Here is a 26464-nt window from a genome sequence, read left to right as displayed (position 1 = left end):
CGGGCGGTGGAGGGCCGCGGAGCCCCGGAGGGGCGGGGGTCCCCAAGTCGCAGGGAGGCGAACAGCTAAGAACATCTGGACTGGACGGGGGGCGGGCGCAGGGGGCCCTCGAGGGTCTCCCGAGTGGCCAGGGCGCCGCCGAGCACCGTCCGCGTGGCGCTGGTGGGGAAGAGGGGAGGCTGTGCGGGGAGAGCGCGGAGCTGGGGCCGGGGATCGGGCAGCCGAGAGCCCAGAGGAGCTCCCGCCTCTCCCTCCGCGGCGCCGCTGCTGTCTGCCCGGCTCCTCACTTTTGCTGGTGCTGGTGAATGAGCGACCCAGGCATCGGGGTCAGTTCGTCACCCGGGGCTTCCGAATAGCTGAGTATGCGCGGCTTCTCTGAGCTGATGGCCTGACGTTGCTTGGCTGCGGGTCTGGGTGCCTGGGGGCGGTGTAGGGATCGGGGTGGAGGTGGACGGGTGCCTCCGTCTCCCAGGGCCTATGAGCCGAGTGAGAAGGGAGGGGAACTGGACTCGCTGTGTGACCTTGAGCAACTTACTTAACTTGGCTGATGCTGGGTTTCCTCAAAGGCAACACGGGTGTTAACAATCGTTAAAACAGCCTTAAGTGTTGTGATATTCGTAAAGTACACAGCACAAGCTTCCTCAAAGTTCTCTCCATTTTCTTCTTCTATGTGATCATGTAACACTTTATGCCTCCCAGAGGGCTCCACACATTTCTGAACAGAGGAGATACAGGAGACTCAGATTACCCTTTTTAGGGGGAAACCCTGATAGTGGTGGTGTGTGTGTTTTGGGGGGTGACTTTTTTTTTTTTTTTTTTTTTTTTTTTACCACTCTGACCTGTTCATCGCTAGGCGGTCTCCATGCAGTCTTACTTCCTGACACCATCCTAGAGGCGTGAGAGGTGCCAGGACACAGGACCTGCAGACAGAGAAGTGTTATCAGCCTGCTGCATCATTATCAACTGTATTTGTCAGAACTCTTTCCTTTGAGTTGGGTTTTGGTCACTCAAAAACTGCCTGATGCAATAGAGAAATTGATTGGTTCTGTAAATGAAGTAAGCTGAGAGTTTTAGCTTCAGGCATAGCTCCATCCAGGCGCTCATATAAGGCTGGTGGGCTCATTCTCTCTCATACATATCTTGGCTCCTTTCACCCTCTGTTGACTGGTTTTGACTGGTTTTCAGTATGGAGTGATAAATAGCACTGGCACCTGGAGGTTTATCTGCTCCTTCAGAGAGAGGGGGTCGATGGGGTGGGGGTGGAGAGAGTCTCTCTCTTCTTGCAGTTCCTTCATCCTAATAGCAAATCTTACTGATATACTAGACCAAAGCCAGGCCAAGCCATCTCAGGGTATAGGGAGTGGGTTTCCACGATAGGAGTGGATACTGGTGCCACCAGTGCCCCGGGGAATAGTTCAGTTCCATTTCAGCTGCTGGAGATTGAGGAGGGGCAGTTCCCAGCGGGCAGATAAAAACAGGACGTGTCCATTGATTGCACTCTCTCCGCCTTGGCTCTCCACCATGTAAACAGAGTCCATAGTAGACTATAGACAGCCTGGGTGCCATATTCAGTCTGTCAGTCACTGTCTTTATCCAAGGCATGGAAGGCATCCTCTGTGTTCATCTTTTCATTCATTGTTTTGTTGTGCATTCACTCAGTAGGCCCAAAATGGAGTCCCTTGTGCTAAGCCCAAACTGAGACTTAATTACAGTCTCCCAGGGCCTCTGTCAAGGGTGAACATGCTTGCTTTTGAGAAGCCCACAGGAAGCAGATGTGGAGATGACAGTGCCTGGAATTGTTTAACCGTCTGGGGATGTTGTGACGACTTCCCAAGGAAACTGCAGTTGAGCTCTAAGTTGGAGATGGTAGCGCTACTCTGGGAGAAAGAGCCTGAGGAGCTTCCATGCCGTGTGGCAGAATAGCAGCGCTGGCTGTTGTAAATAATAGCCTAGGTTGCTTTGCTGTGTCACTTAAGAAGTATGGAGGTAGGTGGTCTGAAGTGGTCAGGGATCCAGGTCGGATTCTCTTGGTTTTCCCTGCTCAACCACAGGCCGACTGCAGCTGCATCACGGCTTCAGGTGATAACATCCAAAGCAGAAAGGGAAGGACAGGGCTTGCTTCTCAGTGCTTCTAGATAACAAAGGACCAAATTTCCCAGAAGCTCTATATCATGGTGCAGAAGGGCCATATCCCTAGCCTGAGTGGGTCACTGATAAAGGAGAGGAAAGCAGGCTGTGATCCTGTTGTCCAAGCAGTCGTCTGCCCCTAAGCGGGGGGCTCAGCTTCCCTGAGCAGATGGATGCACCTGTCTGAACAAAGCCGGAGCTCTGTTGGCCAGGAAGGAAGCGGCACTGCCTACCGGCTGTCCAGCGGTCTTGGTTTCTCCCACAGGCGTGACAGGTGAAGAAAGGCGTGGCCTGTCCAGGGAGTGAGGAGAAGTTCAGTACAATAGAAGTACGGGGTGTGGCTGAGGGGAGGGAGGGGCCGAGGCTGGAGACACAGGCAGAGGCGGGAGGACCCCATGTTCCAAACCACTCTGGCTATCCCTCGGTCTCATTCCTCCAAGAACTTACTCTTAAAACCCAGAGAAGTTTTTCTGAGTTTTTCATGCTCCTGTTAGAAGAGCAACAGTGGCTTACGCTGTGGTGATGATTCCGTAGGGGTGGCTTAGGGTAGAGGGGTTGGAGCTGCATGTGTGGTTTGAAAACGCCTCACAGCTGGGCCTTCCTGCCTTCCACTCCCCAGTACCTCCCCTGCACCCTCTCCCGTATCCCCTGCCAAGAACACTTGCTTGCTCTAAGCTTGCTTCATGTCAGAATCCTTACCTGTCTTCAAACTAACAGGCTGAGACTTGGTGAAGATGTAGTTAGTGGAAGATCCCGGAGGAGAAAACAGTTCTCCTGACAGTACATCCAGTGGATGAATGCGCAACAGTTGTTTCAGTAGGAAACCAGCCTCTCTTGCCTATTGCTTTTAAAGCCTTTAGGCTGTTTTCATTTGACGTGTGAAGCGAGGGCTTCTTTTTGTTTCCATTTGCTATGGTGGATGCTGGTGGGCATTTGGAGTTAGAGTGGGCAATCAGGGACATGCCCTCAGGACCTCCTTAGCACAGAAATTGGCAAAAAGACTTGGTCACTAATCCAGGAAGAAAGGAGGCAGTGGCGGGCAGCATATTTTGTTGTTGCCATCAGCAGTGCTGCTATGGGATGGCCAGGATCGTTGGGAAAACGTGAAGGGACCGGGTAAGGAGAGGTGCCTCGGGCACTTGTTGATCCACAGATGTCTATCGAGCATCTGCTTGTGCCGGACCCTGTTCTGGGTGCAGGGGGTAAAAGAGTACAACACGCAAGACAGAATCTCTCTTCTCATGGAACTTACAATCTGCTGGAAGGAGACCTATTTATTTATGCTTTATCTCATATTTCAGGTGTTGAGAAGTACTATAAGAGAAATGAAATAAACTCTTGCCAGAGGGGAGGGTGGTGGAAAGATGGGCAGAATGAGCGGAGGGGAGTGGGAGATACAGACGTCCAGAGATGGACCGAGTAAGTCACGGGGATGAAAGGTACAGCATAGGGATGTAGTCAGTCAGTGGTGTGGTAGCAGTGGTGTAGGTGACAGCCACTGTGCTTGTGGTGAGCTTACTGGTAACGTGCAGACTTGTTGAGTCACCGTGCTGTAAACCTGAAACGAATGTCACATTGTGTGTCAAGTATTCTAAAAAAAAAGAAGAAGAAGAAGACTCTAAAAAAATAAAATAGGGTAAGAAAAGAGTGCAATAGTTGGAAACAAGCTGGGCATAATGCTGGAAGTCTTCAAGGTTTATTCCCTCTCTGATTTCCAGCAGAGAAGTATGGCCGCAGCAGGTACGATATTGGGGGGCAAAAAGGTATTCTCTTGGAAGACGGTTACATATTGAATGACTTAATCCTTTTTTTAATTTTGTTATGGTTTTTTAATTTATTTTTGAGAGACAGAGAGAGACAGCATGAGCAGGGGAGGGTCAGAGAGAGAGGAAGACATGGAATGTGAAGACAGGCTCCAGGCTCTGAGCTAGCTGTCAGCACAGAGCCCCACACGGCGCTTGAACCTACAAATGTGAGATCTGACCTGAGCCAAAGGCGGATGCTTAACCGACTGAGCCACCCAGGCACCCCTGAATGACTTGATCTTAAAAGATTTCTTTCATGCAGAATCTTTGTTTCTTTGTTATACCTCACATTGTTCCCAAACATGATTTACAATGACTTACAAAATGTGGTACCAGGTGATGAGAAATAAGTGAAGAAATATGAGCAAAGGGGAAATAAGTCTTTTATTTCATCACTGGGTTCCAGAATTGTTTAGCTTTGGTATCAGGGAGAAGGAGGAAATACGTGATTAAAAATGTGATTCATGCTCAGGGGTCATTATTTTAAAGGTGAAGGGAGCCTCGTTGGCTCAGTCATTTGGGCCTCTGACTTCAGCTCAGGTCATGATCTCATAGTTCACAAGTTCAAGCCCCGTGTCAGGTCTTGTGCTGACAGCTCAGAGCCTGGAACTTCCTTGGGATTCTGTGCCTCCCTCTCTCTCTGCTTCTCATCCACTTGTACTCTGTCTCTCTCTCTCAAAAATGAGTAAAACATTAAAAAATTTTTAAAAAGTGAGAAAATAAATTTTTATGTTTCAAAGTTACAACTTATAATGGGTATGTTTAAAGAGACAATTTTATTTGATAGGAAAAATAGTCTCTTTATTAAGGACTTTTGTAAATTTATCTCCTGAGTTCAATGAAAATTAATAGTTTTTTTTTTTTTTTTAAGGTCGGTATAAAGTGCATCAAGGGTTAACAGAAATCAAAAGCCTCATTTTGGGTCAAATGATACGGTACAAAAAAAAACATATCATGAGAACTTATGTTTGGGCCTATATGGACTGGAAAAATATACACACATTCAAATAAAAGTTTATAGCTTTTAAATGTTATGCAGTGGTAATTTTGAGTGCCTATTTTTATTGAGTTGTTTGTTTTCTTATTGTTGAGTTTTGAGAGTTTTTTACATAATCTAGATGCAAGTTCTTTGTCAGAAATGTGATTTGCAAATAATTTCTCCCAGGATGTGCCGTATACTTTTATTCCCTTAACAGTGTCTTTCTCAGGGCAAAAGTTTTTAACTTTGATAAACCATTTCATTAATTTTTATTGTGAGTCAAACATTTGTTCTCATATCTAAGAATTCTTTGCCTAGCCAATTATTTTGAAATTTTTTATGTTTTCTTCTAGAACTTTCATAATTTTATGTTTCACACTTACGTCTGTGATCCATTGGGTTAATTTTTGTATGAGGTGTAAAGTGTGAGTCAAGCAATTTTGCTTTTCCTTTCTTTTCTCTTTTCTTTTCTTTTCTCATGTGAAATACAGTTGTTCTAGCATTATTCTTTGAAGGGACTCTGCTTCTGTATTGAATTACCATGGCATTTTTGTCGAATGTCAATTGGTTGTAAATGTAAAGTTTATTTCTGGACTCTCGATTCATTTCCATTGATCTATATGCCTATATTGTGCCAATACTACCTCTGTCTTGATTATTGTGACATATTAATAAGTTATGAAAGCAGACAATATAAGTCCTCCAACTTTATTTTTATCCAGAATTTGTTGTGGCTCTCTTAGTCCCTTTGCCTTTCCATATAAATTATAGAATCAGCTTGTCAATATCTATAAAAAAATCGTGCTGGGATTTTGAATGAGGAATTGATCTTATACATCCTTTTGAATGTATAGATTAATTTAGGAAGAATTGACATCTTTACAATATCGAGTCTTTCAGTCCATGAAGATGGTATGTCTTATCTCTCTCTTACTTATCCTTTTTGATTATTCTATTGGCATTCTGTAGTTTTTAGGATATAGATATTGCATGTGTTTTGTTAGATTTATACTTAAATATCTCATTTTGGGGGTTGCTATTATTGCTAGAACAGAAATGCAATTTTTAAAATATTGACATTATATTCTGTTACATTACTAAAGTCATTAGAGGGTTTATTTGTAGATGCTTTGAAATGTTAGTCATGTCATCTGTGAATAAAAATAATTACAATCAGAATGCCATTTAGTTATTTATTGTTTGCCTTTTTGCGCTAAGATTCCAATACATTGTTTAATAACAGTGATGAGAGTGAACATTCTTGCCTTGTTTCTTGTCCTGGGAGATAAATCATCAGTTTTTCACTATTAAGTATGATATTAACTGAGAATAGATGCCTATAAGGTTAAGGGATTTCCCTTGTATTGTAAGCTACTGAGAATTTTTATTATGGGTGGATTTTGAATTTCGTTAAGTGCCTTTTCATCATCGATTGACAAGATCAGGTGATTTTCTTTGTCTCCATATTTAATACCGCAAATTATATTGATTGATTTTCACATGTTGAGCCAGGCTTATATTCCTGGGATAATTTTACTTGGTTGTGATGTATTTTTGGAAGAGACTATGCAGGATTGGTCTTATTTCTTCCATCAGAGTTTGGTATAATTCATTAATGAAACCATCTGGGCCTAGAGTTGTTGACTACAACTTTCATTTCTTTAATAGGTATAGGACACTTGAGGTTACCTATTTCTTGGTAAGTTTGGGTAGTTTATATCTTTCCAGAAGTTGTTCTACTTCACCTGGAATTGTTTGTGATATTATTATATTATCCACTTAATGTCTGTGGAATCTTTAGTGATTTTCTCATCTCATACTGATACTGGTAATTTGTGTCTTCAGTCTTTTTCTTATTCTGCCTAGAAGTTTATCAATTTTATTGATCTTTTCAAAGATTCAGATTTTGATTTCATTAATTTTGTCTGTTTTTCTGCTTTCCGTTTTATTGCTTTCTGTTCTCTTTTTTGCATCCTTCTCTTTGCTTTAGGTTTAAATTACTTTTCTGTTTTCTTAAGAGATAGCTTTTATTACTGGTCTGAGATTTTTCTTCTGCTTTAATACATGCATTTTAGTGCTATACATTTTCCTCTAACCACTGCTTTAGATGCATTCTACCATTTTGTTATATATATTTTTATTTTTATTTATTTAAAACTAAAATATTAAAAAATATCCCTTGGTAATTCTTCTTGGCCCATGTGTCGTTTGAAACGATGTCATTTGATTTTTAAGTATTTGGGAATTCTCCAAAGTCTTTCTGTTATTGCTTTCTGATTTAATCCTTTTATTGTCTCACAATATAATTTGCATAATTTCTGTTCTTTTTAATTTGTTCACATTTATTTTATGGTCCAGAATATGGTCTTTCTTGGTGAATGCTCATAGTGTACTGGAAAAGGATGTGTATTTGGCTGTTGTTGGGTAGAATGTTCTGGAAATATTAGGTCATCTATGTCCTTACTGATTTTCTGTTCACTTGTTTTATCGATAACAGAGAGGCATGTTGGGATCTTCAACTAAAATTGTCAGTTTTTTCAGTTTCTTCTTTTTGTTCTATCACTTTTTGCCTCATGTATTTTGATCATCTGTTCTTAAGCACATATATATTTAGGATTGTTATGTCCTCTTGGGGAATGGATTCTTTTATTAATTATATAATATTTCTCTTTATCCTTGTTAGTATTCCTTGTCCTGTATGTTTAAAGCAGGTTTCTTGCAGACGTCAGATAGTTGGGTCTTATTTTTTTAACCAATCTGACAATTTCTGTCTTTTAATTGGTGTGTTGAAGCATTCACATTTACTATGCTATTAATCTTAGTTAAGATCGTCCATTTTTTCTAGCTGTTGTTCTTTTTTTCTTTCTTTTTCCTATTTTTTTTTTGTAATGCTTATTTATTTTTGAGAAAGATGGAGAGAGAGAAAAAGAGCCAGAATCTGATGCTTAACCAATTGAGCCACCCAGGTGCCCTTTCTTTTTCCTTTTGAGTCCTTTTTATGATTCTCTTTTATCTCCACTGTGGACTTCTTATTTATGTTTCTTTAACATTTTTAAGTGATTATGCTAAAATGTGTATGTATAAATAAATTCATATATCTCTATAATTAATCTGAATCTGCTTTCAGAGTATAGTAAACTGTTTCCCACGTAGTGTAAGGACCTTAACTGCAGTATAGTTCTAATCCGTCTCTTCTCTCCTTTGTGCTTATGGTTATCATCATTTTTCTTTCACATATGTTGTAAATAAAACATTGCTATTATTTTTGCTTTAGACCAGGGGTTGGCAGACTTTTTGTCCAAAGGACCAGAAAGTAAATATTTTTGGCTTTGAGGCCACATTTGGTCTCTGCTGCATATTTTCTGTTTTTCTTAAACAACCCCTAAGACATATAAAAATTATTCTTTGCTCCCAGGTGATACTAAAAGAGGCTATGGGCTGTATTTGGTTTATAAACCATGGTCTGCTGACTCCTGCTTTAAACATTCAGTTATCTTTTATAGCAATTACAAGTAAGAAAAAGATGAATTATTTTTGACTTTCATTTATTCCATTTCCAGCACCCTTCGTGTCTTTGTGTAGATTCAAGTTTCTGACATTATATTCCTTCTGGGTGAAAAACTTCATTTGGCATATCTTGTAGTGTAGGTGTCCTGGCCATGAATTCTCTCAGTTTTTGTTTTTTAATTTTTTTTAATGTTTTTTATTTATATTTGAGAGACAGAGAGAGAGACAACAGGAGCAGGGGAGGGTCAGATAGAGAGGGAGATACGGAATCTGAAGCAGGCTCCAGGCTCTGAGCTGCCGGCACAGAGCCCAACACGGGGCTCGAACCCACAAACTGTGAGATCATGACCTGAGCCGCAGCTGGATGCTTAACCGACTGAGCCACCCAGGCTTCCCTCTCCTTTATTTTTGAAAGATATTTTCACTGGTATAGTATTTTGGGTTGACAGCTTATTTTTGTCTTTTGGCACCTTAAAGATATTGCTTCGATGTCTTCTTTCTTACATGCCTTCTGACAAGATGTCTTCTGTAATCCTTATCTTTGTCCTTTTATATTTAATGTTTCATTTCCCACGGTATTGAAGATTTTTTTTGTCTTTGTTTTTCACCTGTTTTAATGTGCTATATCTGTGTGTGTGTGTGTGTGGCATGTGTGCACATTCTTGGTACTCATCCTGCTTGGTGTTCTTGAGCTTCTTCGATCTATGGTTTGGTATATGTCATTAATTTTAGAAAATTCTCAACAAGTATTTCTTCAAATGTTTTTTTTTGCTCCACTCTCTTTTCTACTTCTAAAATTTGATTATACCTAGGTTAGAAGTTTTGAGTTGTTCCACAGCTGTGAATACTTTTTTTGTTTTTGTTTTATTCTTTTCATTTCTTCTTGTTTTAGTTTGGGTATTTCTGTTGGCCTGTTTTCAAATTCACTGATTCTTTCCTTGACTGTGTCAGATCAGCTGAGGCATGTTGAAAGCAGTCTTTACTTCTGTTACTATGCTTAGCCTTTCAGGTTTTTTCATTTAATTTTCTCTTACAGTTTGTATCTTCCTGTTAAAATTATACATTTGATCTTTCATACTGTCCACCTTTACAACTAACTAAAGCCATTTAAAATTTATTGTCTGATAGCCTCAACATCTGTGCTCTCTCTGAGTTTGGTTCAGTTAATTGCCATATCTCTTGGCAGTGTTGTTTTTCTCTAGCTTTTTGTATGCTCTCTGTTTTGTTGAGAACTGGACATCTTGTATAGGACATGAGAGACCAAGATAGTTTTATTTTTTAATTTTTATTTTTAGAAAGAGAGAAAGTGTGAGTGTGAGAGGACAGAGGGAGAGAGAGAGAGAGAGAGAGAGAGAGAGAGAGAGAGAGAGAGAAAATCCTAAGCAAGCTCTGAACTCAGCGCAGAGCCCAAGGTGAAGCTCTATCTCACCAACCATGAGATCACGACCTGAGCCACAATCAAGGGTCAGACACTCAACCAACTGAGCCTCTCAGGTGCCTCCCAGTTTTTATGTCTGGAAATAGGAGTGTTTTTCTACTTCTTCTAGACGTTTAGTGGGGGGTGGGGGTTGATCGCTACGTCAGGAGTTGAACTGGATTTGAGGTTTGACGTTGGTCAGGTTATTCTCAGTGCTCCACACACTTCAGATTCCTCTCGTGATAGTTTGCGTGTAGAGTTGGGGCTGGTTTGTCAGTGTCAGCCTTTGCTCTGTGCCTCAGAGTGGTCTGTCTCCTCGCTCTTTCAACTTTTCCAGCAGTACTCTCTTGTTTGTTACTGGATGCGTGTCAACCAGTGTCCAGGTACATCTGCCTCAGGTACACAAGTGCTTGCCTTTTTTTTTCCTGTGGATTTAGGGCCAGCTTGTTTCCCTAGGACCTCAGCTTTTCAGGGGATTCAAGAAAGTTCCAGACTTGCCCTTTATCTGACTTTTTATTTGTTGTGAGCATTGGAGTGATGTCGTTTTCAGCTTTCTACACCCTGAACAAAAATTAAAAGCTTTGGTCTGATGTTTTCTCTCCCTTTCTTTTTATGATCTTCATGTAAGTCCTGGGGCTGTTTCCCTTCCCTCTGTGCTTTATAAAATGTTATTTATACATTTTAGACCTATAAATCTGTGGTTCTCAACTCTTACCTGAAGAACATTAAACAAAATACAAATTTTAGGGGCCAGTGTTTTAAATGCATGTTGAGATTCAGGTATGGGTATCTTTTAAAAGCTTCCCAGGTAATTCTGAGGTACATCTAGGCTGAGAACCATGGTCCTAAAACTTCTCCTTTCACAGAGGTGTTATTCCAGCGTAAATAACCAAATAAAAGTCCAGGCTCTATACATTCACCTTGGTGACTCCATGGAATTGTTTTCTCCTAATTGTGCCTTCGGTGATAGTTAATGGCCTGTGATCTACACTGATAGTCTCCTAGAATAGGAAGGAAGCAGAGTTCTCAGTGAACTACCTACTTAAATGAATACCTTCCATGGCCGTCTATAGCTTTGGCACTGCTTGAAGCCTTTTGGGGGTTGGAAACTCTCTGCCGTTTAAAAGAGTAAACCCCGGTGTGAGATCGTTTTACTTGTTAGAGGTGCTTTCCTTCTACTGAATTGACATATATCCTTTTATAACCTCCCAAATAATTTGCTTAGTTTACAGCCTTGCAAGCTGGATGAAAAAAAATGTGTGTGACCCAGGACGTGGTCACATGTGCATGCATACACGCTCACACACACACACTCACACTCATACTTGTGACAGGCCTTTTATGACACAGTGTTTACTGTAAGTCTTGTTCCTCTAGATCAATTTCATGATGCTCTGAGGGGTTGTATTTTGCAGTGTGGAAAATGCACATCTGACCCATCTTTCATTGGACAGACTTTCCTTCCAAAGGTTTCAGGACAGCTCTCCTGCTTCTTCAGAGTTTTCCTGCGCCTGTGTGCTGCTGGCTCCTTCAGCTGAGTTTCAGCTTCCTCGATGCTTTGGCCAGTGTCACGAGCTCACTGGGCTCTAACGTCTCGTGTCCTCTGCACATCGATGGCTGAGTTCAGAGGCCAGGGCCCTTCAGGTGAGCAGATCAGCTCAGAGTAGAGGAGGGGTCCCTTGTCTTTTTTTTAGACACCATTTCTGTCCTGTGGCCCCAATTCAGTGGGAGGTAAATCGAATGTTCCTTGAGGAGTGTTGTTGACGACTCTGTAAATTGTTATGTGCCCTCCCACATTTTCGTATTAATCAGGCATTATCCTAATTAGCTATATGTGCGTCTTGATTTTCTGAGAGACTATGAACTCCTTAGGTGTCAAGAAGGATCTTTCATTTATTTTGTCCATGGTGGTCAGCCCAACAGAATTTGGGGACTATTTTGCTATGGTGGAAATAGGGATGGAAGAACATTATGAAAAAGGCACCATGTGTGTTACTTATCTTTGAGCAAGGGGTGGCGACTACAGAATTCAGGGCTAGAATGATAGTTCATCTCCTGGAAAGAACTGAGAAATAAAGCAGTAGACATCTAGATCATTCTTATATTTCCCTTTTTGCCTTAGCAGCCATGAAGCCTAGAGCTAAATATGAAAATACTCAACTGTAGTGATAAGTTTATTTCAAGTTCCGAGTCTAGAGATTTTTTTTGTCTTAAATTATATGATTTCACCCTTTTAAAAACAGTAAATTTTATCTTTTTTCTTATTATCATGGTGATATGAGTTCATTATAGAAAATGTGGAGAATAATAGCTATTTTCCCACCACACAGTAATAGTCACTGTTTTTTTTTTTTTTTACAGTTTATTTATTCACTTATTTTGAGAGAGAGTGTGTGTGTGTGCACAAGTGGAGGAGGGTCAGAGAGAATCCCAAGCAGGTTTCACATTGCCAGTGCAGAGCTCAACATGGGGCTCGAACCCACCAACCATGAAATCATCACCTGAGCCAAAGTTGGACACTTAACCAAGTGAGCCACCCAGGTGCTCCAATAGTCACTGTTTTAGCCATTCTCGTTTCTTCTAAGCATGTATGTATATCGCTAAGCATGAAATAATAACTTTCACACTGTATTAAAGCTCTTTTTCTTAGTTTAACCTTTATAATCATATTCCATGTCATTATATAGTCACGTAAAACATTTTTAATGGCTGGTGTATTGATATTTTCATCGTGAGGATGTATCTTATACATTTAGCTTGAACTCAGCTTTTTGCCGTTATAAACAACTCTGTCATGTACATTCTTATAGCTAAATCTCTGAGCACATCCACAATTATTTCCTTAAAATAGAATTTTAAAAAATTTTATTTTAGAGGAGGGGGCGGAGAGAGAGAGAGAGAGAGAGAGAGAGAGGGAGGGAGGGAGAGAATCCTAAGCAGGCCCCCCACTCAGTGGGGAGCCCAATACAGGGCATAATCCCCATAACCCTGGGATCATGACCTGAGCCAAAATTAAGTTGGATGCTCAACTGACTGAGCCAGCCAGGTGCCCCTAGAATAGAATTTCTAGAAGTGACATAATTAAATAATTAAAATAAGTAATATTTTTAACCTTCTAGATACATATTTCTGTGCTGCCTCCAGAAAGCATGAACTAATCTATTTTATCACCTCAAGGTTTGAGAGTACCTCTGCCCCAGGCCACCTCCAGCACCAGGATTATTATTTATTAAAATCTGTACTAGGAAGCGGGATTACTGGCTTTTGGTCCGGTGTGGAGGATTTGGAAGGACCCTGTAAAACAACTAGGAATCTGGACAAAACGAACAGCCTTTTTGTCACTCTGGTGATCTATCAAAGGCCTATAACAATCCGAGAAGCATTTATTCTTGAAAACTGCTGAACTTTGGGTAGGAACAGTCGGAGTCTGTGGCGTTGTTGCCGGGGCTGTGCCCATCTCTTCGCCACACCCAGCCCGGTGGGCTCAGAGGTGCCTCAGCGAGGGAGGCACTGCGGACCAGCCCCTGTGCCGCCCAGACCAGAGGGACTCCGTCAGTTCGCAGCAGCGGGCGACGTCTGTGCCTTCAGGGTATTTCCAATATTCGGATCTTATTATTGACATTGCAGATCATCTTTATAGCTATAGATGTGACATTAGTAATTATTTACAGAGGAAACATTCTTAGAATTTGAATTATGGGATCAAATTTGATACCTTTTTCCAAAACTGTCTTTCAAGACATTTTACCAGTAAACATTTTCACCAGCCACATATGCACATATCTTACCATAAGTGTTCTTTTTAAATTGAGGTAAACATACATTTCATACAAAGTACCCTTTTAAAGTATACAGTTCAGGGGCACCTGGGTGGCTCAGCTGGTTAAGTGTCCAGCTTCGACTCAGGTCATGATCTCACAGTTCATGGGTTCAAGCCCCGCATCAGGCTCTGTGCTGACAGCTCAGAGCCCTGCTTTGGATTCTGCGTCTCCCCTTTCTCTGCTCCTCTCCCACTTATGTTCTCTCTCTCTGTCTCAAAAATAAATAAAACATTAAAAAATTAAAAAAATAAAGTATACAATTCAGTAGTTTTTAGTATATTCACAATGTTGTGAATTATTATCAACACTATCTGATTCCAAGATGTTTCAAGAACTTAACAAAGAAATCTCATGCTCATTAGCAATCATTCCCTGTTGCCTCCTCCTCTCAGCCCCGAGCAGCCATTCCGGACATTGCATATAAGTGGAATCACTCAGTATGTGATCTTATGTGTCTAGCTTCTTTTACTTAATATGATGTTTTCAAGATTTAAGTTCAATAATGTTTTCAAGGTGATAGCATAACTCAGGACTTCATTCTTTTTTTTCTGGCTGGAAAGTATTCTGTAGTATGGATATACCACATTCTGTTTACCTCCTCATCTTGATGGAGGTTTGGGTAGTTTCCATTTTTGGACTGTTATGAATAATGCGTCTGTGAACATTCATGTACAAGTTTTTGTGTAGACATGTGTTTTCGGGTCTCTTCTGTGTATACCTGCTTTTCTGGATCATATGGTAATTCTGTTTAACTTTTTGAGGAAGTGCCAAATTGTTTCCAAGGCTGTTGTACATTTTTCATTCCTATCAGCAATGTTGTGAGGGTTCCAATACCTCCACATCTTCACCAACACTGTTTATTCTCTAACTTTATCCTTGTGGCCATCTTTGGGAGTATGAAGTAGTCTCTCTTTGCAGTTCCAATTTGCATTTTCCTAATAACCTACAATTTTGAGCATCTTTCATGTGCTTATTGGCCATTTGTGTATCTTCTTAGGGGAAATGTTTACTCAGATCCTTTGCCGATTTTCAATCCGGTAGTTTGTCTTTTTACTGTAGAGTTGTAAGAATTCTTTATATATTTTGGTACTAGACGTTTATCAGCTACATGATTTGCAAATATTTTGTCTCATTCTGTAGGTTATCTTTTCATTCCCTTGATAGTATCCTTTGAAATACAAATGTTTTAATTTTGATAATGTCCTAATAATTTTTTTTCTTTTTTCATGTGTTTTTCTGGTGTCATATCCAAGAAACCATTGCCTAATTCAAAGTCACAAAGGTTTGCCCTATATTTTCTTCTAAGATTTGATACATTTAGCTCTTCTATTTAGATATTTGATCTATTTTGAGTTAATTTTTGTGTATGGTGTGAGTTAGGGATCGAGATTTATTCTTTTGCATGTAGCTATCCAGTTGTCCCAACACCATTTGCTGAAAAAAGTATTATTTCCCCCTTTGATTGTCATAGCTTGTCAAAAATTGGTTGATAATAAATATATATAATTTACTTCTGTATTCTTAATTCTGTTTGGTTGATCCATATGTCTATCTTTATGCCACTACGACCTAATTTTGATTATTGTTGCTTTGTAAAGTTTTGTTACTGGGAAATGTAACTTTTCCGACTTTGTTTTTGTTCGGGATTATTTTGTCTATTCTGGGGTCCCTTGTATTTTCATATGAATTTTAGGATTAGTTTGTTAATTTCTGCAAAAAGCCAGCTGGGATTGTGATAGGGATTGTATTGAAACTATAGATCAATTTGAGGATGATTGCCATTTTAACAATAGTAAGTCTTTCAATAAAGAACATGGGATATTTTTCTAGTTATTTTGGTCTTCTTTGATTTCTTTCTATAATATTTCATAACTTTCCGTGTTAAGTTTTGTACTTCTTTTGTTAAATTTATTACTGTGCCTTTACATTTTGTTACTGAACATTTACATTTTGTTAAATTTGTTACTGACCATAATGTTTTTCTAGTGCTGTGTCAATGAAATTGTCTTAATTTTATTTTTGCATTGGTTGCTGGTAGTGCATAAAAATGCAATTGATTCTTAGTTTTGATCATGTATCCTGAAACTTTGCTGAAGTTGGTGATTGGTTCTAATAATGTTTTAGTGAATTCATTAGGATATTCTAAATGTGAGATAAGGTTATCTGCAAATAGAGATAATTTTACTTCTTTCTTTCTAATATAGCTGCTTTTTATTTCTTTTTCTTGCCTAATTGCCTTGACTAGAAGCAGTAATACAATGTTAAATAGAAGTGGTGAGAGCAGACATCTTTGCCTTGTTCGTATGTTAAGTTCCTGATTAACGAAGTGGTCAGTATTATTTATGCCATTTTTTTGATGACTCTTTCTATAATCTTAATGTGCGTGATGGAGCAGGAGTTGCTGATTGGTTTCTCTAGGGAAGTAACAAACAAAAGTTGCCTTGTTCCTGTGCATTTGAAGGCGTGGCATGGTAGTTAATAGGAAAAGGTAAATTTAATTGAAGAATTTATTCATGTGACATCTAGGTGCCAAGGATATAAACATTTATTGCTTAAAACGAAAACTTAAATTTTCCCTGCTAGTTTTTTTTCCCTCTCCTGCCTTTCCGTACGCTTGACTGCCCACTACGAGCTTCAGGTCCAGGGTTGGGATGTCAAAGATGAGTTCATGCACACCGTGTCTTCAGGATGCTCATGGAAGAGTCTTGGGGGAAACAGATCAGAAATAGGAAGTTTAATATTCTGGCAAGTGGCTCCTATCCAGGGTAACCTGTCAGAAGGTAACAGGTAACATGTAGACTTCCCTCTTGGATGTTTGTCTCAGTTTGCTGATGGAACATTCACTTTTTACTCCATAGAATCAAAGAATTTTAGAGCTGGAGGCTTGGAAATCTGTTTATCCAACTCTACGTTTTTTTTTCAGTAGGAGGAACCTCTTACCTTATTCAGCAGTTGCTGTTCTCTCCCATCAGCAACTCTTCTTTTTCTGAAATGTGTGATCTCACGCACACACATACACACACCCCCTCACACAACATTTTCCAGTGGGCGGCAGTCCATGTTTAGCCCCGCTCTAGGCTCCGTTTGTTACGTCTGGTGATAGAACAGGAGCCTCGGTGCTCACGTCAGTGACTGATGGAGGATCCCTGCTTCCCCCTGACTCAGCACTGTCCTTCCCATGGGTGCTTGTGACGTGGCACTGACAGCATGGGGACGGCATCCGGCCCGAGATCTGAGTTACTCAGAAGGCTTGCAGGAGGCCGCCTGCTCTATTTTATTGTACTCTGAATTTTCTTTGTAAAGAGCATATTCCATTTTAGTCTTGTCAATTCAGGAGATTAACTAGGGTGCGTATAAAGTCAAACCCATATGCTTACCGTGAAGTCATCTTTCCAGAGAAGAGTGAAAGTGGTATTAACAAAAGCAATGAACTAGGCACACACCTCAGCAGAGTTTACAATTTTTATTTTGTGAGTTAAGTCAGAATCCTATGGTATATGTGTTTCCATTTTTACTTTGCTGTTTAAAAAGAAACCTTTTATTCCAGCTTTATTATTTATTATTACAATTAAAATAACATCAGGTTACTTTTTATCATCCCGCTGGTAAAACGGAATGTGAACCTTATGGTCATAGGCTACAAAAGAAAATGTATTATCCCCACAAACCTTTCAAGTTTAATTAACTTTTAAACAAATTTGAAGTTCCAGTTTCCTTTTTTCCTTTTTTATTACAATGCATTTTTTCTTTTGATTACGTGAGGGGGTGAGATAAGGATGCAGAACTGCTTTCTGGTTCACATTGTTTACTGCATTTGATACAGCAGCCAATTCAATCAGAAGGGAAATAGGAAAATAACTACTCTATTTGTGCCTTGTAAGCGGTTTGTACAGTCCCCTCCAGTCCCTACGATTAAATGTTGGCTTCTCTCCTTGCAGGCTTCTTAAAATGAAATTAGAAAGTGAAGCAGGCAGCATTTTAAGACCAAACACAAATACCATGTAGGACAAACCCGGCAAATTGAAGAATCTCGGCATTGCAGGCAGTCGTTTGATTCAGGGCTGAGAGAACGCAATGGAGAGGGAAAGGGGATGGGAGCAGGTCCTGAGAAAGTTCTAGGTTGTTGCAAAGCTTCTGAGGATTTGTCCATTTTGGGGGTTGCTTGGGGTGGGGAGTGAGGGGGGGGGAAGAATTGGTGTTCGTAGCAGAGCTCTCCCTAGTACGTATGATAAACGCACTAGTGACACATAATGTCACTAGCTTGCTCATTACCTCAGTCTAGCCCTAGATTGGCCCTGGGACCTGCTCATGGGAGGAGGGAAGGTTAGGGTATGGAGGGCCCTTTCTGGAAAAAGGAGTGGCACTATGTAGAGGAAAGTGTTTGAACCTGAATCCTGGTCTTGGTCCCTCTGCCTTCAGATCATCTGACGTTGGAGGCGTCACCTTACCTCTCTGAACCATGGTTTCCATACTGCAAGATGCAGGTTTGGACTAAATCTGTGATGTCCAGTCCATATGCCCAAGCCTCCACCAAGCCATCTCAGAGGCTGTCCCTGCACCAATAGTCAGGGTTTCTGGCCCCGGCTTCCCAAAGGGGGCAGGCTCCGTTCCCTTCTCAATATTTATGCTTCTGCAAGCTGCTGTGGTCACTAGAAAACATTTGAAAGCTCCGGATGGCCTGGTCTCAAAGATCTTGTGGTTCTTGCATTCCCTTCGTCGGTAACTCTGACATCCAGGCTAGCCGCAGGTGGCAGCAATCAGGGAACCCCCATTATTCTGGTGTTTCCCATCTTTCTCTGGAGACACCAACACCAGGAACAACACTCCTCAGTGACAGCGAAACTGCAGGGGGAAAAGGGGTGTGTGCATATAGGATTTCAGCCTCCGACTTCAGGAGCAGACCATTTCTTCACTCCTATTGATATAGATTCTCTGTGGCTCCAGGATCAGGGCCTGGCTAATGTAAGTGGCCTGGGAGACATGTGATTTTTTAAAATGTTTTATTATTTTTATTGTTTTGAGAAAGCACAGTGGGGGAAGAACAGAGAGAATGGGGCAGAGGATCTGAAGTGGGCTCTGTGCTGACAGCAATGAGCCTGATGTGGGGCTTGAACTCACAAACCATGAGATCATGACCTGAGCTGAAGTTGGACACTCAACTGACTGAGCCACCCAGGTGCTCCTGGAGACATGTGATTTTGAGGGCACCTGTTGCCTCCATCTTGTGGCTCTCATCAGCTCTCCATGGGTGCTGTGAGGTTGCCCAGCTCTGAACCTTTAGTGGGTATCACTGAGGTTAAGGAATAATAACCACCTGTCAGTTCCAAGTTGGGATTCTGAAAGCGGCCTCTCCCAGGAGCCACTTGCTGGTTTGGATTAAATAAGCCTTTTCTCCTCATGTCAAGTCATCACTTATCTGTGCCCTGTCTTGGGAATCTTTTCCTTTCACTCCTTAAGAATGTGCCTCCTTCTACCACAAACTTGCCTCCATCTCTTTTGAAACCAGAGTGTGTGCATTTTTGTGTTGCCAGGAGTGAAGTAAGGGAGTAAGCTTTCAATTTCCCTTCTGTTTCAAGCAAATATAGTGCCTTTTGTTACTCCTCCCAAGACGCTCTAGTGAGCACAGAAGCCTGCGAGGAAAGGCTTGGCAGAGGAAGCCGTCATGAAAGAACTATTTTAATTGAAGAATATATAGCTGAAGACCCAGGGGTGTTGAGCAGCTTAATTAATGTTTATTAGAAATGAGACTTGTTATTTAAAAATGAAAATTTAAACCTCCTGTCTCCATATCCATTTCTCCCTCATGTCACTGCTCCTTTTGCCCGCTTTTTAATTTAGCAAACTTTTATTGAGCTCCCACGATGAGACTAGGCACCTTGTTAAACACTGGGCTGACAAAGATGAGTAAGACCTGGGCCTTGCCCTTAAGGAGTTCATGGCCGGGCTCAGGAAATAGCTAAGCAGATGGTAATAGCACAAAGTGGTTCCTGCTTTTTAAATTAAAAAAAATTTTTTAATGTTTGTTTCTGAGAGATAGAGACAGAGCATGAAAGGGGGAGGGGCAGAGAGAGAGGGAGACACAGAATCTAAAGCAACCTCCAGGCTCCAAGCTGTCAGCACAGAGCCTGACTCAGGGCTTGAACCCACGAACCACGAGATCATGACCTGAGCTGAAGTCAGAAGCTTACCTAACTGAGACACCCAGACTCCTCCTCCCCACTCTCACTTTTTAGAGAAGGTCCTGGGAACTGGGAGAACACTCAGGATGAGCAGCCAGCCACATGCTCTAGGCTGGGGACAGGAAGTGGTTTCTGTAGGAGGAGCCCCAGGACCTGTATTTTAGAACTAGAGATGGTCAGAAAGGAGGGGGAGGGCATCCTGGGCAGAGGGAGCAATGGGTCCCAAGTGGGAGGGAGTAGGGGAGTTTGGTGAAGTGTAGGGGCTTAGTGTGATTGTTTGAGGCAGACCTTGAGGTAGGGGTGAGAGGGAATGAGCAGGAGCCTGGATGGAATAAGCAGGGATCAGGCTCTGAATGACCTGGACTATTTGATGAATGTGCTTGTCAATTTGGATTTTACCCCAGTGTATGGGAAGCCACAGTTAAATTTTAGGCGACTTGGGGCAGGTGGTTTGCAAGGCTGTTTTGCACGGCGCTTATGAGCAAGGTCTTTGGATGTGAGTGACTGGGGTTGAATCCTGCCGTTACCAATTCCAGCTGTGGGTAGGCATTAACTGTGTCTCTGCTTCGGATTCTGTATCTCCCTCTCTCTCTGACCCTCCCCTGCTCATGCTGTCTCTCTCTGTCTCTCAAAAATGAATTTAAAAAAAAATAAAAAATTTTTTTTAACTACTCTAGAACTTCTGCTTAAACCCAAGAATAATCTAGGTGTGTGTTTATATGTGTTTTTAGATACCTCTAGAACACAGTGGCTTATAACCGCAGTTATTTACTAAGGCCCCTGCAATTGCGGTTGGATCTGGGGCGTGGCTGATCTAGGCTGGGCTTGACTGAGCAGCCATGCTTCATTCAAGCTATGGCCTAGCTGGGAACGCAGTTTGGGTTTTCATCTGCTTCAGGTGGAATCCAAGCGGAGGGCAACAGCCGCAGGCAGGGGCGGAGATGGAAGGGTAAGAGGGGGAAACCTGCAGGGCCTCTACATGCCTGGGTTCTTTCCAGCCAAAGCCAGTCCCAGGCCAAGCCTGAAATCAAGAGGCAAGGGATTATTCTGATCCCCATCAGTGGAAGGAGCTGCAAAGCTACTTGGCCAAGGACCTGAGCACAGGGAAGACTGGAGGACGGAGGCCGACAGCCTGAGATTCCACAGGCTGGTGTCTCCTGCAACTGTGACATCCATGGGCTGCGGTGAGGAGTAAAGCCAACACTCAGTGTGGGGACACCTGCACCCCAGGGGCATGGCTTCAATAGGGCCCTCCCTGCCCTTGTCACAGTGCCGACCTCCAGGCCTTGCACTTCTCCTGCTTCTCAGTCTTTGGAGAGACTGCACATTTCAGTGGTGGGGGTTTGACGCTAGACTCCGTGGGATGAAGTGGGGACAATAATTTTCTCCCTTCATATGCGTGGGAAAGGGTGGAAAAGGAACAGAGGTGTTTCTGCAGGTCTGCTCTGCAGCCTCTCAAGACTTCCCAGGCTGCAGAGAGATTCTCGAACATGGTTCTTAGCAGACGTGAACAGCTACGCTAAGACTTGTGCTTAAACCCAAGAATAATCTAGGTGTGTGTTTATATGTGTTTTTAGATACCTCTCTCCTGATACAGTGGAAGGAATTGTATCTTTCCCCGGGCTCCCTGGCATTGGCTTTCTATTCCCTGGGAACCTCCTGTGAGGTGTGCCTGGCTCTCCAGCGGACGCCCGTAGGCAAATGCTGAGAGAGAGGCAAGGGAGAGGCGGTCTGCTTCGTGCTTATGAGTATGTAACTCTACCTGGGTCTCCCAGAGTCCTCGGGGCTTGGGAGCAGGATGGGGACAGCGGTGGGAGGCGTCAGATACGGTTGCTTTGCCAACATGTAAGATCATCTCCCTGCTCTTCCTGGGCCTCCTTCTGGTGCCTGACAGGCACGTCCATTCTTTTCCAACAGAAAAGAGAGAAGCAGGGACTGTGAGATGTTCTTATAGGTCAGACTTTTCTGTTTTATGTATGAGAAAGAAGTATACTATGAAATTAAATATCACATTTCTTAACACGCTAGTCATTTCTTAGGTTAAATTAAGCACAATCTCTAAAATTACACTTAATTATGCATAGTATTGCATCGAGCAATTGTTTCAGAAATGGAGAGGAAATACATTCTAAAATTTTTTGGTAATGAAAACAACAGTGGAAATAACAAGTAAAACATTTAGCAGTGTGATTGACTTATATAAAATGCTCAGTAAATTGTAGCGAAGATGATGATGATGATGGTGATGATGATGATGACAATGACGACAATGAGCAGAGTGTCTAGAACTAGTCCGCTCATGGGTGGAGAGGATTACAGAAAATACGAGGCCAAGGACTCTCGTCAGCTGCCTTTCTCCAGAGGAACCCGTCTCACGTTCCTTCCCTACGTGGAAAAGCAACAGGCAAACGAACGCAGAAAAGCTCAGGTTGTAAAACCAAGCCAAGAGGCCGTGTACTTTACGAGTTACAATTTTTCTTTTTTCTTAAAGTGGTTGCTTCTAAAAGGCGCAATTCAAAATAGTCAGTGCAAGAACAGACATGCTGAAATCCTAATGGTGCAATTCTATTTTGTTGAGTTAAAAAAATAGGGCTGGATAACGAGGAGCCGTAGCTATGCAAATGAAAGAAAGATCATCATGTCTTGTGCTTCAGGGTGTGAGTTGATAGCAAAAATCTGTCCATGTTACTTAGTAGGAGAGATGAATTCAGATGAAAACATTCAGTGGCATATTATATGTATATTTGTAATTATTTTTCCCCTAAGCATCATTTATGGCTGAAATGCTAAAATAGTGGGTCCATTGTTAGCCTTTCCTGGGTGTCTACCGGGGGCAAGGCTCAGCAAACGAGTCCATCTGCCTGCGTTCCTTTCTTCCTTCCTTCCTTCCTTTTCCAATAAACATACCCTTTGCTTTCCAGGTGCTTATATTTTCGTGGAAATGGCAAGATGCAGACATTAGAAATGGAAAAACCATGTCCAAATTTATATAGTACATACTATGTATGGTAGGTTTCTAATGTATCTGGAAGGAAAATCAATAGAGTGAAAATGATAGTTCTAAATCTTGACTAAATTAAGCAATGAATTCTTCAGCTTCTTTACTTTTTGTTTCTGCAGGCCATGGGGCATTCTTTTGAGGTGTATTGGGGTGAGAATAATATTGTCACCCATGAAGTAGCCCTGCCCCATAAAATGATCAGAGAATTCAAACAGCAGTTGGTGACTCAGCTCTCATGTACTTCTATGCCTTACAAATATATTTTCAAAGCCTTCGACTGAATGGGAAGAACTGATTTTAAATAGGAATTATTGCTTAGCTGACTGATGCCCTGTTGAAGGTGAAAGGGCTTGATGACGATGATTTGATTCATTCACAATCTTTTATTGAGCTTTCTTATGAAACTACCGTGAATATTTGAGGTTTTCCTTTGAGGTTTTTGTACTTTTTATTTAAAAAGTGAACTGGAATAGTTTCCTAACAACGTATAACAAACACCAGTGTGCTGAAGTTTTCAAAATAAGGCAATGAGGGAGCATTATTTAATAGATTAATTAAGAAATGCTTTGGACATAACAAGCTAACACTTTGGACCCCACCAAACATAGGATATCTTATAAATTAAGTCCAGAGGCTTGAATATTGCAAATCAAATTATAGAAAAGCTAGCAGAAAATATTTATTAGGTCTGCCTAGGAATGACGATTTTCATGGCTTTAGAGCAAGAGAAGCAACCAGTGAAGAAAAAAACAAGTCGACTTGAATATATTAAAATTTAAAACTTCTATATAAATGAAGCGACAACAGACTGGGAAAATTCGCATTACCTTTGTGACACATAAATGATTAAAACGTGTCATAACTTGAATATGTGACTTACTCAGAGATACGAGAAAAGGGCCGGGGCCCGAAAGAGAGGTGTAAAATGTAATAGCTACCGTTCATTGAGTATTTTTTTTATGCCTACGTAGATTTACAAAATCAGGTTATACTGATTGTGTTACATACAGAGTGGTTTGTAACCAGCTGTTTCTTACCTGCCCAGACTGTTACTAATTAGTTTTCTAAACATGGTGATCAGTGGTTACAAACTATTTCACTGGTAAAGAAGGGCAGCCTCCTTTTACTTAACTAAGTTTTCAATACTGGATGTTAAGGTTATAGAAATATAATTGAAGGCGGTTTTTCTAGGGTTTCTTCTACCTGTGAAGCCATGGTCTGTTGTTAGAGCCCCGATTTTGGAGAAATACATCTCAGTGAATGAAACAGTGATTTACAGAGAAGCACATTCGATACAGTTTTTATCAACAATTTTATAGGTAGCATCTGCCACTGAAACTGTTTTAGCAAAAAAGGAAATGTCATTTGAGATCCCATGCTTTACACAACATGTCATCATATTTACTGAAGGCCTTCGTGAAAAAGACACGTTAATTACCATCCCCGTGAGCATCTCTAGGGTAGCGATGACTCGTATTCTATGAGGGCACTTTGTCAAGCATGTCATTCCCTTATCTTGTTTTGATAGCAGAGGAAATCAAGGCACTAGAGAAATATCTTTGAGGTCACACAACAAGTTAACAGCAGATAAACATTAGAACCAGCAGCTCCAGAATTCCCACTGTGTGTAATTACTTCACTGCAGGCAGGAAATGACAGCACTGGGGATAAATGGCAATGTGGTGTTTGGGGACATGGAGGCTGGTGGGAATTCTCTGGGCTCTTCTGAATGGTTAATTACGTTGCTTCTTGCTGGGGTTCTCAGTGCACAGAACTGGGAGGCCTCTCAGCCAGGTAGCTTCTTCCTTAGGGTGGAAGGAATCCCCACAGGTCGCCCTCTGTTGCTTTGATGGGTTGTCGAGGTGGAGGATTTTGGGTGTGGGCCTGAGTCATTTCTTAGGCATTCAGTCTCTTACTGAGGTTTTTCAGAGTTTGGGAGCATGGTTTTTGCTGTTAGCTCCTGATGGACCCTGAGGTGGCGAGAAGTATGAGGTTGGTGGTGAGAGGACAGGCCCTGTTCTGACCCCTTACGAGCTCACTGCCTTCCCTGTGCTCCAGAGTTCTCAGAGTCGCCTGGTAAGTGCTAGGTAAGCTCGTGGAGTGCGTGTTTGGCTTGTTTTGTCTCCCTGTGAATGGTAGATTCTGAATTTGTGGACTGCCTCCTATTCTTAGGCATCTAACAAAATCATTGTAAGAAACAATGTGGTTGAAAAGTACCACCAAGAGATTTGGCATGTTTGTGGATTCTAGGGTGTTCATTCGGTGGTCCTGGAATCTTCATTTCATTGACGCCCCCTCCCTTTAAAGAACGTAATTAAGTATTTAATCACCAAGGGTTGACCAGAGAGAAGTCTCTATGCCCTTGCTTTAGAACTTCGAAAGAAGGTGAAATTCTGAGTTCATTTTCTCCTTGTTCAGCCTCAGATGAGCTTGGCATCCTTCCTGGGAGAACACAGGCTTGGCTCTACTTACTTCCTGATGCTTCGAACCTGGCTACGCCAAGGGAGTCTGCAGATCGGCAGCGTCAGTATCCCCTGAGAGTTTGTTAGAAGTGCACCTCCTTGGGTCCCATCACCCGTGTTTCTTTTATTAACTTTAAAAAAATATTTAAAATTTATTTATTTTGAGAGAGACTGTGCATGAGCAGGGGAGGGGCAGAGAGAGAAGGAGAGAGAGAATCTGAAGCAGGCTCCATTCTCTCCACACAGAGCCTGATGCGGGACTCAAACCCATGAACCATGCCAAATCAAGAGCCAGATGCATAACCGACTGCGCCACCCAGGTGCCCCAAGCAAACAGCCCCCCAGAAAGCATAAGACATGCTCGAGTATAAGGTGCACTAGGATAGAAATCTGAATTGTTTAACTGTGAAAGGCAGCTTTCTCAGTGCTGACTCCTTCTCCTAATCGTATTTTGTATGTGTATATTTTGACCCTTAGCAAACATTTCAGTTCTTTGACATTTTAAGAATTTAACCATCTTTCTAAAATTTGCTTTTCATTAGAAATACCTACATTTCTTTATAGAAGCTTCAGAAAATACAGAAAAATTAAGCATAAGGAGCAATTTATCCCTCAAGTACACTTATTGATAACATTTAAAGATAATGTTTTCTGTCTTTTCTGTGCATGATTTTATTTTTAAACTTCATGTTTCTGCCTCCCCCCACCAGCTGATTGTAGACCTTCTATATTATTCTTTTGGAAACTAAAGAAAAGAGGAAAACACGAGAGACAGAAGCCATCCTGTGCATACAGGTGTTTGGGGTTTATGTAGTTTATAAAGCAGTTGTTTCAGAGTCTTTGCTTCTTTCTTTTGGTTTTAGAGGATCTTCTTAGATAATCTCTGATTTTAGTTCCGATGCAAGTTAGAGGTTCTGTTTCTTATAGGTTCTCTTCTTATTTATTTATTTATCTATTTTTAATGTTATTTATTTTTTGAGAGAGAGAATGGGAGCAGGGGAGGGGCAGAGAGAGAGAGAGAGAGAGGACCAAGAATCTGAAGCAGGCTTCTTGCTGATAGCACAGAGCCTGATGCAGGGATCGAATTCATGAACCATGAGATCATGACCTGAGCTGAAGTCGGATGCTTAACTGACTGAGCCACCCAGGTGTCCCTCCACTTATTT

At 41.5% G+C, this 26464-nt stretch overlaps 1 protein-coding gene across 1 annotated transcript in view; it reads left to right on the top strand.

The window, feature by feature from the left end:
- The first annotated feature begins 306 nt into the window (after nt 1-306).
- Nucleotides 307-26464, top strand: part of LYPD6B (LY6/PLAUR domain containing 6B) — a 171252-nt gene continuing 145094 nt past the window's right edge. Inside the window, exon 1 of the mRNA XM_029933010.1 lies at nt 307-326. The gene's annotated coding sequence lies outside the window, so the exon portion shown is untranslated. The remainder of the gene's footprint in view (nt 327-26464) is intronic.

Source organism: Suricata suricatta, chromosome 3 (genome assembly GCF_006229205.1).
Source record: "Suricata suricatta isolate VVHF042 chromosome 3, meerkat_22Aug2017_6uvM2_HiC, whole genome shotgun sequence".
In the NCBI taxonomy this organism is placed as follows: Eukaryota; Metazoa; Chordata; class Mammalia; order Carnivora; family Herpestidae; genus Suricata; species Suricata suricatta.
Note: the sequence above shows the minus strand (reverse complement) of the source record. Positions and strands in the feature narration are given on the sequence as shown.